The sequence below is a fragment of the Phyllobates terribilis genome, unplaced genomic scaffold, assembly GCF_046119375.1.
Source record: "Phyllobates terribilis strain yellow unplaced genomic scaffold, ASM4611937v1 Scaffold_2__4_contigs__length_985480577, whole genome shotgun sequence".
NCBI classification, from domain to species: Eukaryota; Metazoa; Chordata; class Amphibia; order Anura; family Dendrobatidae; genus Phyllobates; species Phyllobates terribilis.
Window position 1 is genome coordinate 166264494 of NW_027362762.1, and position 6000 is coordinate 166270493.

Here is a 6000-nt window from a genome sequence, read left to right on the forward strand (position 1 = left end):
TGAAGATGTTAGCCCTTCCGCATACAACTCCTCCTCCTCTACTTCCTCCACCTCCTCTTGTGCCACCACCTGACTCTGAATTCTGTTTAACATGTGCTCCAGCATGTAAATCACCGCAATAGTCATGCTGATAATGGCATCGTCAGCACTAAACATCTTCGTCGCCATTTCAAAACTGTGCAGAAGGGTGCATAGGTCCCTGATCTGAGACCACTCCTCCAGCGTGATTTGCCCCACCTCTGGATCTCGTTGGCCCAGGCTATACGTCAGAACGTATTGCACCAGGGCTTGTCGGTGCTGCCACAGTCGCTGCAACATGTGCAGAGTTGAATTCCACCGGGTAGGCACATCGCATTTTAGCCGGTGAAGTGGCAGGCCCAACGACTTCTGTAGAGATGTTGTTATGTTCTGCTGCCAGAGCTAAGGAAAGAGAGGAGATCTGTCCCTACGATAGAACTCAGCTGAATCCCTACGATGTAACAGGGAACCTGATCCTGCGATCAGACCTGCTAAAGTCCTAAGCTAGTCTGTACGGAGACCTATAGATGTGGGAAGGAATCCCTACAAGTACTAAGGACTGGGAGGAATATGGGACACCTCCTAACAGAAATAGTAGCAGACAGACGAACAAACAAAATATATAGAACATAGAGGTCCGTAGACCAAGCAAACTAACAGAGTAAGATACAGAGCAAAGGCTAGCTAGAAAGTAGTAATACAATGAAGTCCAGCAAAGCCAGAAGGGCGGAGCAGTCTTAAATAGGCCAACAAGGTCATGTGACCAGCAAGGGAAAAAAAACCTAAGAGCAAGGTTCTAACAGTACCCCCCCTTCTAAGAGGATCCTCCGGATCCCCTAGGACCAGGCTTATCAGGAAATCTCCTGTGAAACGCTCTGATAAGTCTGGACGCGGAAACATCATCCGACCTCACCCAAGAGTTATCCTCGGGTCCGAAACCTTTCCAGGCCACAAGATACTGCAAACTACCTCTATACAGTCTAGAGTTAAGGATGCGAGAAATTTCATATTCCCCGTCCTCCACCACCGGAGGAACAGAGGCAGAGGCGTCACAATCCGATACAACAGCTTTTTTCAACAGAGAGACATGAAATACCGGATTAATTCTCCAGGAGGTAGGAACCTCCAACCTAACAGCAGATTGGTTGACAACCTGAATCACCTTAAAGGGCCCTACAAACTTGGGACCCAATTTCTTAGAAGGAATCCTCAACCGCAGATTCCTAGAGGACAACCAAACCATGTCACCAACAGCGAACAAAACCTCCTGTCGTTTCCTATCAAAGTAGTCCTTAGATTTTCTGTTGGCCTCCTGAAGATTACCACGCACATCCGTCCAAACTCTCTCCAAATCACCGGAAAAATTCTCCTCCTCAGGCACGGCAGATCCCAACTTGGAGAACGACCCAAACGACGGATGTCTCCCAGAACAACAAAAAAAAGGCGAACAACCAGCAGAAGAAGATGTATGATTGTTCAGAGCAAATTCAGCAAGTGACAGAAACTCAGACCACCCCTCTTGATTGTCTGCCACAAAACAACGCAAGAACTGCTCAACATCCTGGTTTTTCCTTTCTGTCTGGCCATTAGATTCAGGATGATATCCGGACGAGAACGATAAATGAACTCCCAACCTGTCACAAAAGGCACGCCAAAAACGAGCCACGAACTGAGAACCCCTATCAGAAACAATGTCAGTAGGAACGCCATGAAGTCTGACAATTTCCTTGACAAAGGCCTTAGCGAGAGTTTTAGCGCAGGGCAGTTTGACAAAGGGAACCAAGTGACACATCTTGCTAAAACGGTCCACGACCACCCAGATGACAGTAAAACCCTCAGAGGGGGGAAGGTCAGTTATAAAGTCCATAGCCAAATGTGTCCAAGGAGCACTGGGAACCTCCAAAGGACAAAGCAACCCCGCAGCAGGAGTATGAGAGGACTTAGATCTAGCACATATAGTACATTGACGCACCCACTTAATGACTTCCTTCTGCCATCCAGGCCACCAAAAACTGCGACCCACCAGTCTCTTGGTCTCAGAGATTCCGGGATGACCTGCCAACCGAGATTCATGACACTCAACAAATAAATCTCTCCTAAAGGTCCCAGGCACAAACAACCTCCCATGGGGAGTGTTAGATGGGGCATTCTCCTGTGCTTTAAGAATCTCATCTTCCAAAACGGAGTCCAAAGCAGCTATCACCACACCTTCTTGTAAAATGTTCTCCTCTTTCTCAGCACCGACTATGGGAGAAAAACTGCGAGACAAGGCATCCGCCTTAACATTCTTAGTACCAGGGATGTAAGTAACGGAGAAATTAAACCGCGAGAAAAACAGTGCCCACCTAGCCTGACGGGCATTCAGGCGCTTGGCAGCATCAAGATATATCAGATTTTTATGATCCGTAAGAACCTGAACGGGAAATTCCGCACCTTCCAAGAAGTGACGCCAGTGTTCAAATGCGAGTTTAATAGCCAATAATTCCCGATTACCAATATCGTAATTCAGTTCAGTCTCCGAAAATTTTTTTGAAAAAAAGGCACAGGGATGTAATCCATCCCCGTTATCCTGAGACAATACTGCGCCAACCCCCACAGAGGAAGCATCAACCTCAACCAAAAACGGCTTAGTCACATCAGGCTGCATAAGGATGGGAGCAGAGGTGAACCTCTCCTTGAGATACACAAAAGCTTCAATGGCCTCAGAAGACCACTGAACCGCATCAGCACCTTTCCTGGTGAGATCGGTCAGAGGTTTGACAATACTAGAAAAATTTTTTATGAATTTTCTGTAATAATTGGCGAAACCTAAAAACCTCTGTATCGATTTCAAACCAATAGGCCTAGGCCATTCCTGTACAGCTTGAACTTTAACCGGGTCCATCTCAAAACCTTCGCTGGAGATAATGTAACCCAAAAAACTAATTCTCTGTACAGCGAACTCACATTTCTCCAGCTTAGCAAAAAGCGAATTGTCCATTAACAACTGTAATACCTCACGTACGCTCCGCCAATGAGACTCCAGATCCGGCGAATAAATCAAAATGTCATCCAAATACACAACCACATTTTTGCCGATCAAAGGTCTCAGGATGTCATTAATAAGATTCTGAAAAAATGCAGGAGCATTAGTAAGACCAAAAGGCATAACCAGATTCTCAAAATGACCCACAGGAGTGTTAAAAGCAGTCTTCCATTCATCACCCTCCTTCATGCGCAACAGATTGTATGCCCCCTTAAGGTCAATTTTAGAGAACCACTTGGCCCCCATTAACTGGTTAAACAGATCAGGAATCAATGGCAGTGGGTAAGGATTGCGTACAGTAATTTTGTTAATCTCACGAAAATCCAGACAAGGACGTAAACCGCCGTCCTTTTTTTTTACAAAAAAAAATCCAACCGCCACAGGAGACTTAGAGGGCCTAATGTGACCGGCGGCCAAACTTGTCTGTATGTATTCCTCCAAAGCTTTCCTCTCAGGAATAGTAAGGTTAAATAAACGACTTTTAGGAAGAGTCGCTCCAGGGACAAATTCAATAGAACAATCATAGTCTCTATGGGGAGGCAAAACCTGCGATTCCTTCTCAGAAAAAACTCTCCAAAAATCCTGAATAGGAACAGGCAATTCTCCCCTATCCAAAGCTGCAATACGCCCGTTACAACACTTGTCATAACATTTATGGCTCCAGGATTTAATTTCATTGGTAGACCAATCCAGTACAGGATTGTGAAATTTTAACCAGGGCAATCCCAATATTACTGGAGAAGGCAAGTTATTCAAAACTACCAAATCCAATTTCTCATGGTGAACACCATTAATAGTGAGAGGAAATTCACAGACCTTGAGAGTAATATTCTTCAAAGGGGAACCATCCACAGAAACCACAGCAATGGGGGATGATAAAGGTTCGGGTTTTAAATTGAGTCTTTCCAAGAATCCCCCATCAATTACATTCAGAGTAGACCCACAATCGACAAACACCCGAAATTCCATTAATTTTTCCTGCGCAATCGTGGAAGCAGCTAAAAATACACCCTTGGAATTTAAACAGGCAATACGGGCATGACTGACCATTTTTTTTTCTTTCTTCATACGAAGCTCACAGCCTTTAATCAAATGACCAGATTTTCCGCAATAGAAACACAAGCCTTCAGAAAATCGACGGTCTTTTTCTTGAGAGCGAGGTGCCACCGATCCAATCTCCATCGGTTCACCACTGTTAGTACACACATTCTCATAACCAGAAACTGACATAGCAGAGGATTTGCTCTCATTAACCCTAGCACGCAGTCTCCTATCCACCCGTATAGCTAATTGTATAGCCTGTTGCAAATCTTCAGGTGTAGGATAAGCAATTAGCAGGTCTTTAACCCTTTCACTGAGCCCAGCAAGAAATAGACTTTTCAGAGCAGAATCGTTCCACCCTATTTGAGTAGACCAACGACGGAAATGAGTACAATATTTTTCCACATTACCTGATCCCTGTTTCAAACGTCTCAACTACAGTCTCAGCTGATGCAACACGGTCAGGATCATCATATAATAGTCCCAAAGCAGAAAAAAAACTATCCACTGATCTGAAGCATGTATCACTAGGTTGCAAAGAAAAGGCCCACTCCTGAGGCTCTTTGCGCAAAAGTGACATTATGAACCCTATGCGCTGGGATTCATCCCCAGAGGACTTGGGTCTCAAACGAAAATACAATAAGCAAGCATTTTTAAATGAAAAAAATTCTCGATGTTCACCAAAAAATAAATCCGGCAAACATACCTTAGGCTCCAAGAAATGTGCTCCAGGACAGTTACTCACGTGCTGACGGAGCTCGGCCACCTCCAGAGAGAGTCCCTGCAGGCGATGAGCCAAATCCTGAACCGACACCATGATGGAACAGAAAAATCTTTCCTTAGAGAATTTGCAGGCTGGACTTACTGTTATGTTCTGCTACCAGAGCTAAGGAAAGAGAGGAGATCTGTCCCTACGATAGAACTCAGCTGAATCCCTACGATGTAACAGGGAACCTGATCCTGTGATCAGACCTGCTAAAGTCCTAAGCTAGTCTGTACGGAGACCTATAGATGTGGGAAGGAATCCCTACAAGTACTAAGGACTGGGAGGAATATGGGACACCTCCTAACAGAAATAGTAGCAGACAGACGAACAAACAAAATATATAGAACATAGAGGTCCGTAGACCAAGCAAACTAACAGAGTAAGATACAGAGCAAAGGCTAGCTAGAAAGTAGTAATACAATGAAGTCCAGCAAAGCCAGAAGGGCGGAGCAGTCTTAAATAGGCCAACAAGGTCATGTGACCAGCAAAGGAAAAAAAACCTAAGAGCAAGGTTCTAACAGATGTAAGTCGCTGAGCTGCGGGATGCGAACGGCGGAAGTGAGCACACAGCGACCGTGCCCTCTGCAGAAAGCCATCTAGTCCGGGATAGTGGGCTAAAAATTGCTGGACAACCAGGTTCAACACGTGAGCCATACAAGGCACGTGTGTGACATTGCCCCGGCGAAGGGCAGCACCCAGGTTTGCAGCATTGTCGCACACGGCCTTCCCTGGTTTCAGGTCCAGTGGAGACAACCATTCATGAAACTGGTTCTCCAGAGCTGACCACAACTCCTCAGCTGTGTGACTCACATTTCCCAGACATTTCAAAGTAAAATCCGCCTGATGACGTTGAGCCCTGCTGCCAGCATAGTAAGGAGGCATGCAGGATCCCTTCTGCGCAGTTAGAAAGCTTGTGGCATGACCAGACAGGCTTTGGGTGCAGGTGGAGGACCGAGAGGAGGTTGAGGAGGCAGAAGCAGTGGAGGAACTTTGAGATAAAGAGGATTGACGCACAACTCATGGGGACGGCAAGACTTGGACAGCAGCCCCTTGTCCTGCTGTCACCATAGTTACCCAGTGCCCAGTCAGCGCCATGTAACGTCCCTGTCCATGCCTACTCGTCCAAGTGTCTGTGGTGAAATGCACCCTG